We start from the raw sequence: 14,785 nt of genomic DNA on the forward strand, positions 1-14,785 counted from the left end.
CACCGCCAGCACATCCACGAATGCTGCTTGAGGATCCCTTGTCCTTGCTCTGAAGACCGGAACCTTGTGATTGTGTCGAGACGCCATCAGATCCACATCTGGAAGGCCACACCCTTCCACTATGAGTTGAAACACTTCTGGATGGAGGCCCCACTCTCCGGCATGTACGTCCTGACGACTGAGAAAGTCCGCTTCCCAATTCAGGACTCCCGGAATGAATATTGCCGATATGGCCGGTAGATGGTGCTCCGCCCATTGAAGAATCCGTGAGACTTCCTTCATTGTCAAGCAGCTGCGAGTGCCGCCTTGATGATTTATGTAAGCCACTGTGGTGGCGTTGTCCGACTGTACTTGAACAGGATGGTTTATTATTATTTTCTGGGCCAGGTTCAATGAGTTGAAGACCGCCCGCAATTCCAGAATGTTGATTGGGAGGAGAGACTCCTCCTTGGTCCACCGACCCTGAAGGGAGTGTTGCTCCAACACCGCGCCCCAACCTCTTAGACTGGCATCCATCGTCAACAGGACCCAGTCGGATATCCAGAAGGGACGGCCCCTGCACAATCGTTGGTCCTGGAGCCACCAGTGCAGCGACAGACGGACCTCCGGAGTCAATGAGATCATTTGAGACCTGATCCGGTGAGGCAGGCCGTCCCACTTGGCCAGAATCAGCCTCTGGAGAGGGCGAGAATGAAATTGAGCATACTCCACCATGTCAAATGCCGACACCATGAGGCCCAGCACCTGCATCGCCGAATGTATCAACACTTGCGGACGAGAAAGGAAGCAACGAATCCTGTCCAGGAGCTTCAGGACTTTCTCCTGAGACAAGAACAACCTCTGGTTGTGAGTGTCCAATAGCGCTCCCAGGTGCACAATGCTCTGAACAGGGACCAGGGAGGATTTCTTCCAGTTGATGAGCCACCCGTGGGCTTGCAGAAACCGGACAGTCAGATCCAAGTGACGTAGGAGAATTTCTGGGGAATTTGTCAGGATCAACAAGTCGTCCAGATACGGTAGGATCCTGACCCCTTGACGGCGGAGTACCGCACAGTACAATTGTCAGCAGCACAATACCTCTTGCCCAAACCCTTGCGCAGTGTAGTCAGCACAAGCAGGGATACAGGAGAGATATGGTGACTAAAATCACAGAGAAAAATACAATTAGAGTATATCTTGTGAATATCCTATATTACAGTATTATAAACCTGACGCACCAAGCCCCCTCAGGTTATAGAATATAGGGATAGCAAGTTGAGTGAGAGACATGAAATGAAATTCACCCAGCAAGCTAATGCACACACATATAGTCACAGTTGTACAATGCAGAGGTTATTACTAACAATAATACTGCACTGGACTAGCTTATATATAGCTATGTAGTCAATAGATATAACACTGCACAGTAAAAAAAACTGGATGTATATCACAGGGCACTTGTACCAGAAAACCCTGACTAAATGCACTCTCTCTTAACTATCACTGTCTAAATGACAGGTAGAATACTTAAGTGTCTTGTAAAGTCACAGCGCTGACTATAAGGCGGCTTTACAAAGGAGGATTTGTCCAAGCAGTCCCAGGAACAGTGTAGCTGAGAGAAATGGCGCCCAAACACGGACTGGGAGTGAGGGAGAGACAGATATGCAGCTCCAGGCGGGAACATTTACTGTAAATGGCGCCCTGGGGCTGGGGGAGGGGCTACAGGTATAAGCCTTATCCCCTCTGCTGGCTTAACCACCTGGTACTGCGGGCCAATATAAATAGGTTTATGAGAGAAAACCTGACCTGTACCCTTGCCCAGGGCCGGATTAACAATGGGGCGGATGGAGCTGCAGCTCCAGGCCCCCCACTGAAAATAGGCCCACAGGATCCAATGCAGTGCAGCCAGTGTTGACAGGAAAAAAAAAATCCTGTCACCACCAGCGCAGCAACCGCACTCACCCCCCAGATGCCCAACTGTACTGTAGCACCCGCTTGCCGAACTGTCTACACCCGGCGGCCCATTGCCTTTCTCATACTCTGCTCAGTCTGCTTCACGGCGCCACCCGAAGCTCCGCCCCCAATCCCGCCTAAGCTCCGCCCCCAGACCAGTCAAAGTGAAGTCCTCATTACAACAGAAGCCCTGCCCCCAGGCCTGTCTAAGCTCCGCCCCAGGACCCGCATAAGCTCCTCCCCCCGGACCAGTCAGAAGCTTTTTTCAACTGAAGCTCCGTACCCGGACCTTCCAAAGCTCCGCCCCTGGACTTTCTGAAGCTCCGCCCCTGGACCAGTCTCAAGCTTCATCCTCATAGATCAATGCAAGCATCGTTCTCTGGCTGGTCTGAAGTGTGTGATGCACAATGAAAAAGGGGAAAGACCTGTCCTGGGGGAGTAGGCCACTATCTGTGTGAAAAGCATGGTCGTGTATTTTGGAGCAGATGTGCAACACCTGGCGAGTCGCAGAACACATCAGGATCTCCCTCTCCCCATATTTTAGTAAGTGGTCTGTGTAAGTAAGTTGTCTGTCTGTGTGTGTGAGTAAGTAATGTCTGTCAGTAAGTGGTCTGTGTCGGTAAGTAAAGTCTGTCAGTAAGTGGTCTGTGTCGGTAAGTAAAGTCTGTCAGTAAGTTGTCTGTGTGTGTCAGTATGTAATGTCTGTCGGTAAGTGGTCTGTGTCAGTATGTTGTGTATGTGTGTTGCTAAGTAATGTCTGTCGGTAATTGGTCTGTGTCAGTATGTTGTCTGTGTTAGTGTGTGTGTCGGTAAGTAATGTTTGTCAGTAAGCGTCTGTCAGTATGTTGTCTGTGTGTCTGTCAGTAAGTGGTCTGTGTGTGTGTGTCGGTAAGTAATGTCTGTCAGTAAGTGGTCTGTGTGTGTGTGTTGGTAAGTAATGTCTGTCAGAAAGTGGTCTGTGTCAGTAAGTTGTGTGTGTGTCGGTAAGTAATGTCTGTCAGTAAGCGGTCAGTGTCAGTAAGTTGTGTGTGTGTGTGTGTGTGTCGGTAAGTGATCTGGGTCAGTAAGTTGTGTGTGTGTCTGTAAGTAATGTCTGTCAGTAAGCGGTCTGTGTCAGTAAGTTGTCTGTGTCGGTAAATAATGTCTGTGTCGGTAAATAATGTCTGTCAGTAAGTGGTCTGTGTCAGTAAGTTGTCTGTGTGTGTCGGTAAGTAATGTCTGTCAGTAAGTGGTCTGTGTCACCAAGTTGTCTGTGTGTGTGTCAGTAAGTAATGTCTGTCAGTAAGTGGTCTGTGTCCGTAAATTATCTGTCTGTGTGTCAGTAAGTAATGTCTGTCAGCAGGGCCGTAACTAGGTGTGTGCCATTGGTGCTTTGCCCACAGCGCAGATGCACTGAGGGTGCACCATCTGGCATCACACACCCCACCCATACAGCCGCTTTCTCACTACTTACTGCCGACTCAGCCTATCTCCCGCCTGCCGTCACCTATCTCCTACCTATCTCATCCTGCCTAATGTGTAAAAAAGGGGACTCTGCTGCGTAATGGGTAAAAAAAAAAAAGGGGGGGGGGGTCTCAGTCTGCCTTATGTGTAAAAAGAGGGACTGCCTGCATAATGTGTAATAAGGGGGACTGCCTGCAAAATGTGTAAAAAGTGGGACTGCCTGCATAATGTGTAAAAAGGGGGACTCGGTCTTCCTTATGTGTAAAAAAGGGGGGACTGTCCTGCGTAATGTGTAAAAAAAAAAAATAGGGGGATTCTGCTCCTGTAATGTGTAAAAAAGGGGGACTGTCCTGTGTAATGTGTAAAGAAAGTGGTACTCTCTGCCTGATGTTTAAAAAGAGGGACTCAGCCTGCCTAATGTGTAAAAAAGAGGACTCTGCCTGCCTAATGTGTAAAAGGGAGCTCTGCCTGACGCAATGTGTAAAATGGTGCTGTGTGGACACACCCCATCCCCATGAAGCCACGCCTCTATATTTTTGGCGCACTGGCCCTATTTTGTATTTGGGGGGGAAGGGGGGGGTGGCGCCGATGATGTTCATTGCACACAGCACTAAAATATCTAGTTACGGCACTGTAAATCAGTAAGTTACATAGTCTTTGAGATTGAAATAAGACAATTTGTCCATCGAGTTCAACCCATTTGGGGGCTCCTACGCTGTATTATTTTTAGGATTTTTTTAAAATTCTTATTATTTTTTACATTTTATTTTAGTGCGTGACCTACCACCATAACCCTGTATATCCTTATCCATTAGGAATTTATCTAACTCATTCTTAAAAGTATAGACTTGGGCCCTCATTCCGAGTTGTTCGCTCGCAAGCTGCTTTTAGCAGCTTTGCACACGCTAAGCCGCCGCCTACTGGGAGTGAAACTTAGCATAGTAAAATTGCGAACGAAAGATTAGCAGAATTGCGAATAGACACTTCTTAGCAGTTTCTGAGTAGCTCCAGACTTACTCGGCAACTGCGATCAGTTCAGTGCTTGTCGTTCCTGGTTTGACGTCACAAACACACCCAGCGTTCGCCCAGACACTCCCCTCGTTTCTTCAGCCACTCCCGCGTTTTTCCCAGAAACTGCAGCGTTTTTTCGCACACACCCATAAAACGACCAGTTTCCGCCCAGAAACGCCCACTTCCTGTCAATCACATTACGATCACCAGAACGAAGAAAAAACCTCGTAATGCCGTGAGTAAAATATCTAACTGCATAGCAAATTTACTTGGCGCAGTCGCACTGCGGATATTGCGCATGCGCATTAGCGACTAATCGCTCCATTGCGAGAAAAAAAATAAGATTTTACTTACCGATAAATCTATTTCTCGTAGTCCGTAGTGGATGCTGGGGACTCCGTCAGGACCATGGGGAATAGCGGCTCCGCAGGAGACAGGGCACAAAACTAAAGCTTTAGGATCAGGTGGTGTGTACTGGCTCCTCCCCCCATGACCCTCCTCCAAGCCTCAGTTAGGATACTGTGCCCGGACGAGCGTACACAATAAAGAAGGATATTGAATCCCGGGTAAGACTCATACCAGCCACACCAATCACACCGTATAACTTGTGATCTAAACCCAGTTAACAGTATGACAAACGTAGGAGCCTCTGAACAGACGGCTCACAACAAATAACAACCCGATTTTTTTGTAACAATAACTATGTACAAGTATTGCAGACAATCCGCACTTGGGATGGGCGCCCAGCATCCACTACGGACTACGAGAAATAGATTTATCGGTAAGTAAAATCTTATTTTCTCTGACGTCCTAAGTGGATGCTGGGGACTCCGTCAGGACCATGGGGATTATACCAAAGCTCCCAAACGGGCGGGAGAGTGCGGATGACTCTGCAGCACCGAATGAGAGAACTCCAGGTCCTCTTTAGCCAGGGTATCAAATTTGTAGAATTTTACAAACGTGTTCTCCCCCGACCACGTAGCTGCTCGGCAGAGTTGTAATGCCGAGACCCCTCGGGCAGCCGCCCAGGATGAGCCCACCTTCCTTGTGGAATGGGCCTTGACAGATTTTGGCTGTGGCAGGCCTGCCACAGAATGTGCCAGTTGAATTGTGCTACAAATCCAACGAGCAATCGTCTGCTTAGAAGCAGGAGCACCCAGCTTGTTGGGTGCATACAGTATAAACAGCGAGTCAGATTTTCTGACTCCAGCCGTCCTTGAAATGTATATTTTCAATGCCCTGACAACGTCCAGCAACTTGGAATCTTCCAAATCGCTAGTAGCCGCAGGCACCACAATAGGCTGGTTCAGGTGAAACGCTGACACCACCTTAGGCAGAAACTGAGGACGCGTCCGCAGTTCTGCCCTGTCCGAATGGAAAATCAGATATGGGCTCTTATACGATAAAGCCGCCAATTCTGATACTCTCCTGGCTGAAGCATGGTTACTTTCCATGTAAGATATTTCAAATCCACCGATTTGAGTGGCTCAAACCAATGGGATTTGAGAAAATCCAAAACTACATTCAGGTCCCACGGAGCCACTGGGGGCACAACCGGGGGCTGTATATGTAGTACTCCTTTTACAAAAGTCTGGACTTCAGGAACTGAAGCCAATTCTTTCTGGAAGAAAATCGACAGGGCCGAAATTTGAACCTTAATGGACCCCAATTTGAGGCCCATAGACAATCCTGTTTGCAGGAAATGTAGGAATCGACCCAGTTGAAATTCCTCCGTGGGGGCCTTCCTGGCCTCACACCACGCAACATATTTTCTCCAAATGCGGTGATAATGTTGTGCAGTCACCTCCTTCCTGGCTTTAACCAGTGTAGGAATGACCTCTTCTGGAATGCCTTTTTCCTTTAGAATTCGGCGTTCAACCGCCATGCCGTCAAACGCAGCCGCGGTAAGTCTTGGAATAGACACGGTCCCTGCTGAATCAGGTCCCGTCTTAGAGGTAGAGGCCACGGATTTTCCGTGAGCATCTCCTGAAGTTCCGGGTACCAAGTTCTTCTTGGCCAATCCGGAGCCACGAGTATCGTTCTTACTCCCCTTTGCCGTATAATTCTCAGTACTTTGGGTATGAGAGGCAGAGGAGGAAACACATACCAGAGCGTCCACAGCTATTGCCTGAGGGTCTCTTGACCTGGCGCAATACCTGTCCAGTTTTTTGTTGAGGCGAGACGCCATCATATCCACCTTTGGTTTTTCCCAACGGTTCACAATCATGTGGAAGACTTCTGGATGAAGTCCCCACTCTCCCGGGTGTAGATCGTGTCTGCTGAGGAAGTCTGCTTCCCAGTTGTCTACTCCCGGAATGAACACTGCTGACAGTGCTATCACATGATCTTCCGCCCAGCGAAGAATCCTTGCAGCTTCTGCCATTGCTCTCCTGCTTCTTGTGCCGCCCTGTCTGTTTACGTGGGCGACTGCCGTGATGTTGTCCGACTGGATCAACACCGGCTGACCCTGAAGCAGGGGTTTTGCCAGGCTTAGAGCATTGTAAATTGCTCTTAGCTCCAGTATATTTATATGAAGAGACATCTCCAGGCTTGACCATACTCCCTGGAAGTTTCTTCCCTGTGTGACCGCTCCCCAGCCTCTCAGACTGGCATCCGTGGTCACCAGGACCCAGTCCTGTATGCCGAATCTGCGGCCCTCTAACAGATGAGCACTCTGCAACCACCACAGAAGAGACACCCTTGTCCGTGGCGATAAGGTTATCCGCTGATGCATCTGCAGATGCGATCCGGACCATTTGTCCAGCAGATCCCACTGAAAAGTTTGTGCGTGGAATCTGCGGAATGGAATTGCTTCGTAAGAAGCCACCATCTTTCCCAGGACTCTTGTGCATTGATGCACAGACACTTTTCCTGGTTTTAGGAGGTTCCTGACAAGTTCGGATAACTCCTTGGCTTTCTCCTCCGGAAGAAACACCTTTTTCTGAACCGTGTCCAGAATCATTCCCAGGAACAGCAGACGTGTTGTCGGGGTCAACTGAGATTTTGGAAAATTCAGAATCCACCCGTGTTGTTGCAGCACTACTTGGGTTAGTGCTACTCCGTCCTCCAGCTGTTCTCTGGACCTTGCCCTTATCAGGAGATCGTCCAAGTAAGGGATAATTAATACGCCTCTTCTTCGCAGAAGAATCATCATTTCGGCCATTACCTTGGTAAAGACCCGAGGTGCCGTGGACAATCCAAACGGCAGCGTCTGAAACTGATAATGACAGTTTTGCACTACGAACCTGAGGTACCCTTGATGTGAAGGGCAAATTGGGACATGCAGGTAAGCATCCTTTATGTCCAGGGACACCATAAAGTCCCCTTCTTCCAGATTCGCTATCACTGCTCTGAGTGATTCCATCTTGAACTTGAATTTTTGTATGTACAGGTTCAAAGATTTCAGATTTAGAATAGGTCTTACCGAGCCGTCCGGCTTTGGTACCACAAATAGCGTGGAGTAATACCCCTTTCCCTGTTGTAGGAGGGGTACCTTGACTATCACCTGCTGAGAAAACAGCTTGTGAATGGCTTCCAATACCGTCGCCCTGTCTGAGGGAGACGTTGGCAAAGCAGACTTTAGGAACCGGCGAGGGGGAGACTTCTCGAATTCCAACCTGTAACCCTGAGATACTACCTGCAGGATCCAAGGGTCCACCTGTGAGCAAGCCCACTGTGCGCTGAAATTCCTGAGTCGACCCCCCACCGCTCCTGAGTCCGCTTGTACAGCCCCAGCGTCATGCTGAGGGCTTTGCAGAACCCTGAGAGGGCTTCTGTTCCTGGGCAGGGGCTGCTTGCTGCCCTCTCTTACCCCTTCCTCTGCCCCGGGGCAGATATGACTGTCCTTTTGCCCTCTTGTTCTTATAGGACCGAAAGGACTGGGGCTGAAAAGACGGTGTCTTTTTCTGTTGGGAGGGGGTCTGAGGTAAAAAGGTGGATTTTCCGGCAGTTGCCGTGGCCACCAGATCCGATAGACCTACGCCAAATAATTCTTCCCCTTTATACGGCAATACTTCCATATGTCGTTTGGAATCCGCATCACCTGACCACTGTCGCGTCCATAAACTTCTTCTGGCAGATATGGACATCGCACTTACTCTCGATGCCAGAGTGCAAATATCCCTCTGAGCATCTCGCATATAAAGAAAAGCATCCTTTAATTGCTCTATAGTCAATAAAATACTGTCCCTATCCAGGGTATCAATATTTTCAGTCAGGGAATCCGACCAGACCACCCCAGCACTGCACATCCAGGCTGAGGCGATGGCTGGTCGCAGTATAACACCAATATGTGTGTATATACTCTTTAGGGTAGTTTCCAGCCTCCTATCAGCTGGATCCTTGAGGGCGGCCGTATCAGGAGACGGTAACGCCACTTGTTTTGATAAGCGTGTGAGCGCCTTATCCACCCTAGGGGGTGTTTCCCAGCGCGCCCTAACCTCTGGCGGGAAAGGGTATAATGCCAATCACTTTTTTGAAATTAGCACTTTTCTATCTGGGTTAACCCACGCTTCATCACATCATTCAATTCCTCCGATTCAGGAAAAACTACAGGTAGTTTTTTCACCCCCCACATAATACCCCTTTTTGTGGTACTTGCAGTATCAGAGATATGCAAAGCCTCCTTCATTGCCGTGATCATATAACGTGTGGCTCTACTTGAAAATACGTTTGTTTCTTCACCGTCGACACTAGATTCAGTGTCCGTGTCTGGGTCTGTGTCGACCGACTGAGGTAGAGGGCGTTTTACAGCCCCTGACGGTGTCTGAGACGCCTGGGCAGGTACCAACTGGTTTTCCGGCCGTCTCATGTCGTCAACTGATTTTTGTAATGTGCTGACATTATCACGTAATTCCATAAACAAAGCCATCCATTCCGGTGTCGACTCCCTGGGGGGTGACATCACCATTACCGGCAATTGCTCTGCCTCCACACCAACATCGTCCTCATACATGTCGACACACACGTACCGACACACAGCAGACACACAGGGAATGCTCTTATCGAAGACAGGACCCCACTAGCCCTTTGGGGAGACAGAGGGAGAGTTTGCCAGCACACACCCAAGCGCTATAATATATATGGGAACAACCTTATATAAGTGTTGTATCCTTATAGCAGCTTAAATATATAAAATATCGCCATAAAAAGTGCCCCCCCCTCTCTGTTTTACCCTGTTTCTGTAGTGCAGTGCAGGGGAGAGTCCTGGGAGCCTTCCTCACAGCGGAGCTGAGCAGGAAAATGGCGCTGTGTGCTGAGGAGAATAAGCCCCGTCCCCTATTCCGGCGGGCTTTTCTCCCGTAGTTTGTAATATCTGGCAGGGGTTAAATACATCCATATAGCCTCAAGGGCTATATGTGATGTATTTTTTAGCCATAAAAGGTATTTACATTGCTGCCCAGGGCGCCCCCAGCAGCGCCCTGCACCCTCTGTGACCGTTGGTGAGAAGTGTGTGACAAACAATGGCGCACAGCTGCAGTGCTGTGCGCTACCTTCAAGAAGACTGAAGAGCCTTCTGCCGCCGGTTCCTGGACCTTCAATCTTCAGCATCTGCAAGGGGGGTCGGCGGCGCGGCTCCGGGACGAACCCCAGGGTGAGACCTGTGTTCCGACTCCCTCTGGAGCTAATGGTGTCCAGTAGCCTAAGAAGCCAATCCATCCTGCACGCAGGTGAGTTGAACTTCTCTCCCCTAAGTCCCTCGATGCAGTGAGCCTGTTGCCAGCAGGACTCACTGAAAATAATAAACCTAAAAACTTTTTCTAAGCAGCTCCTTAAGAGAGCCACCTAGATTGCACCCTGCTCGGACGGGCACAAAAACCTAACTGAGGCTTGGAGGAGGGTCATGGGGGGAGGAGCCAGTACACACCACCTGATCCTAAAGCTTTAGTTTTGTGCCCTGTCTCCTGCGGAGCCGCTATTCCCCATGGTCCTGACGGAGTCCCCAGCATCCACTTAGGACGTCAGAGAAATACAGAGCGAACAACTCGGAATGACCACCTTAGTCCGCCATTACTACTCTCTCAGGCAGGGAATTCCAAATTTGTATTGTCCTTACTGTGAAAAAACCTTTTCGCCTCAATGTGCGGAAACTCCTCTCCTCTAACCTAAGCGAGTGACCACGTGTTGACCACGTGTTCTCTGTGCTGATCTTATAGAAAACAGGTCCCTCCCGAGCTCTGTGTATTGACCCCTTATATATTTGTAGATGTTGATCATGTCCCCTGTGTCAGTAAGTTATCTGTCTGTGTCAGTAAGTAATGTCTCTCAGTAAGTGGTCTGTGTCCAGTAGCGGATCTTGCCACGGGCAAGCAGGACTTTTGCCCGGGGTGCCGCCTTCCGGAGGGCGCCGCACCATGGCAAGATCCGCTGCTGCTGTCAGTGCTGTGTCCCCCGCTGGCGCTGTCCCCCGCCGTGAAGAGAACAAGACGCCTAGCGTCTAGTTTCTCTTCGTGGAGAGGACCTTTACTGTGCGGTGAGCGATGACGTCATCGCGCACCGCACATTTCAGCCACGCCCCTATTGCCCGCCCTGGGCGCTGCAAACCGTGGAACCGGCCCTGCCTGTGTCAGTAAGTTATCTGTGTGTCTGTAAATAATGTCTGTCTGTAAGTGATCTGTGTCCGTAAGTTGTCTGTGTGTGTCAGTAAGTAATGTCTGTCAGTAAGTGGTCTGTGTCAGTAAGTTTATCTGCTGTGTGTGTGTTAGTAAGTTTGTCAGTGTTTATCAGTTAGTGGAATCTATGTTAGTATGTATCTGTCAGTAAAGGTGGTCCGTGTCAGAAATACTGGGTGCACACTGGACGATATATCGGCCATTCAGTTGAACAGCCGATATATATCGTTTACTGATCGGCGCGTGTGTACCAGCAATATGTCTGTGAACGACGACATTCACAGACATATCTCGTCGGCCCTGCAGCACAGGGTGGAGGGGTGCATGCAGGTACTGTGACCATAAGGGATTGTGGTGTGGATACTGTAACCATTGGGGGTTGCAACGGGGAAGGGATTTTGCGAATGCTGTGACCATTAGTGAAGAAGAAAGGTGAAGTGGTGCAAGTACTGTGACCATTTGGGTGTGCCTGTGCTATGACTATAACTACGGATGTAGATTCTCGATTTTGCCATACAAAAAATATACAGTTTCTAATTGTTAATTATTTAATGTGTCAAAAACATATGTTAAAATGGGTATCCGAGCTCTGGGTTGACACCACTTAGGTCAACACCCATTGGTCGACAGTGAATAGGTTGACACTAGAAATAGGTCAACATGAAAAAGGTTAACATGCAAAAAGGTCGACATGAGTTTTTCACATTTTTCCTTTTTCATACTTTACGATCCACGTGGACTACGATTGGGAACGGTAACCTTGCTGAAGCATGATGAGCGAAGTGACCCATGCGAGGGGACGCGGTGCACTAATTGGGGTTCCCGGTCACTTTGCAAAGTAAACGACACCAAAAACACATATAAAAAAAACTTGTGTCGACCTTTTTTCATGTCGCTCTTGTTCATGTGGACCGAATCGCAGTGTCGATCTATTTCTAGTGTCCACCTAGCCACTGTCAACCAATAGGTGTCGACCTATGAGTGTCGACCTAGACACTGTCGACCCTGGGTCCCGTACCCGTTAAAATGTATATAAAAAATGTATTTAAACATTTTCCATTGTTCATCGCTGCTGACCAGGAATGCCTGATGCTTCCGGGTGTGCAGTCACGTGATCAGACCTAGGCCTCGCTTTACTCAGAGGCACTTCACCCCCTGCAGCTGGGGGGAGACTGGGGATTCCTGCTAGTAAAGGTGCCTGTGGAGGTGGAGTAATAGGTCTTGGGAGTTCTGTATATAATATGTCATTCATTGCAATGGAGATCACTCTAATAATTGGTGTATTATATGGCAGTCACTGCAAAGCTCTGTGTATTATAATTTGGTCACTGTAACTATTTTCTTTATGTGGCAGTCACTGTGATGCGGTCTGTATTATATGATATTCACTGCAGTGCTCTCTTTGTCACATGGCAGTCTGTGTGATGCACTTTGTATTATATGGTGATCACTGCGATGCTCTATGTATCATATCACCGATTCTTTGTATTATATTGTGGTCACAAACATTTTCTTGTTATAGCTGCAATATTAAGTAGTTGAAGGTAGGCGCTAGCTATGTTCATCATGGAGATAGCCAGGCCCTTATGTAAACCACACCCACACCACATTGGTCACCCCCCCACATGACTAGTCATACCGCCACAGCGCTTGTCACACATCCTGCCAAGGCACAAAATAGGCCCTTCATAATTTTCAGCTCCAGGCCCATGTGGACCTTAATCTGGCACTGCCCTTGCCCTGGTAGCCTAGTGGGGTCGCCTGTATGCCACAGTGTCCACCGCCAGCGCGCGCGGCCCGCCTCCCACGCCAGATCGCGATACAGAGCGGGTCCCGCGAACGGGACCCACTTACCACCTCCCGAAGCGCGGCCACGCGATCAAAGAGAGCCCCAGCCGTGTGTGTCTAACTGGAAGAAAACCGGAGCCTCCTGCTGTAGTTACCCGGCAACCAGGACACGGGAGTGTACAGCGCCGCTGGGGAGAGATGGAGCTGCAGCAGTGAATGTCTCTGACATTTACACACCGCTGCTGCCCTTGTAGTCTTCACTTTTTCTTCACAAAGAGCTCTTCTTAGGGCTGCCTGGAGCAGCCCCTCTGTTATGTGCCTGTTATCTGCAGCACCAACTACAAAACTGAGCTCCTGTGCAGGGAGGTTATAGAGGAGGCGGCGCTATGCATCTTGGGAACAGTCAAAGCTTTTGAGCCTGTTGGTGCCTCGGATCAAGATCCTACTCTACACCCCAATGTCTATCCTTGTGAAGCCCAGTGTACCCCGCAGCAGAAACATTGGTTATACTCCTTACGTATAGCAGCAAACTGGTGTCCCTGCTGCGGAAAGTAAGGGTGTTGGTGAAATACAGGGTGATTCAAAAGTCGCAGTACACCCTTTTGTTTCAAAAACTGCAGGAAATGGGAAAACGGAATACTCCAGTAAGGTATGGGTGAGGTGGGCCATCTTTTAGGGTATGTACCGAACATGGGCGCCATCTTGAAATTGGCCATCTTGAATCTAAGTCAGCTTTTTCAAAAGGAGGTCGTGTAACATGTCACACAACATCAGAACTTTTCTGAAAATTTTATTGCTGCAAACAGATTTGAAATAGTTGTTATGGTTCAAAAAAGTTACAACACGTTTTTTGTTCCAGGTAACTGAAGATCGCTTTGACAAAAGAGGAGAGAATTTAGGTAATTTTGATGTCTGGAGAACGAAGTTTTCGTGTCATAGCTGCAGATTTTAACAACCGGCACCCAGAAAGACCTCCCATTTCACATAACACTGTCAGGTGCCTAATTTCCAAAATCCGAGAAACTGGGACTGTGGCTGACAAGTCACGGAGTGGTCGTCCAAAAAGTGCTACTGACAAGACAACCTCAACAATGGTTTTGGCATCCTTCGTGAAGAGACCACAACGCAGCACAACGCCCACACATTAAATGACTGTCCTTTGTGGAGAACAGTTCAGCCTATAATTCCAACAACAAAAGTGTGGTAACTTTTGAACCATAACTGCCATTTCAAATCTGTTTGCAGCAATAAACTTTCCAGCAAATTTTGATGTTGTTTGACATGTTACACAACCCCCTTTCTTTTTGAAAAAATAAGATTTTACTCAACGGTAAATCTATTTCTCGTAGTCCGTAGTGGATGCTGGGAACTCCGAAAGGACCATGGGGAATAGCGGCTCCGCAGGAGACTGGGCACAACTAAAAGAAAGCTTTTAGACTACCTGGTGTGCACTGGCTCCTCCCACTATGACCCTCCTCCAAGCCTCAGTTAGGATACTGTGCCCGGAAGAGCTGACACAATAAGGAAGGATTTTGAATCCCGGGTAAGACTCATACCAGCCACACCAATCACACCGTATAACTCGTGATACCATATCCAGTTAACAGTAGAGATGTGCACTTGAAATTTTTCGGGTTTTGTGTTTTGGGTTCGGTTCCGCGGCCGTGTTTTGGGTTCGACCGCATTTTGGCAAAACCTCACCGAATTTTTTTTGTCGGATTCGGGTGTGTTTTGGATTCGGGTGTTTTTTTCAAAAAAAACACTAAAAAACAGCTTAAATCATAGAATTTGGGGGTCATTTTGATCCCAAAGTATTATTAACCTCAAAAACCATAATTTCCACTCATTTTCAGTTTATTCTGAACACCTCACAATATTATTTTTAGTCCTAAAATTTGCACCGAGGTCGCTGGATGACTAAGCTAAGCGACCCTAGTGGCCAACACAAACACCTGGCCCATCTAGGAGTGGCACTGCAGTGTCACGCAGGATGGCCCTTC

This window comes from Pseudophryne corroboree, chromosome 1 (assembly GCF_028390025.1).
Source record: "Pseudophryne corroboree isolate aPseCor3 chromosome 1, aPseCor3.hap2, whole genome shotgun sequence".
Classification (NCBI taxonomy): Eukaryota; Metazoa; Chordata; class Amphibia; order Anura; family Myobatrachidae; genus Pseudophryne; species Pseudophryne corroboree.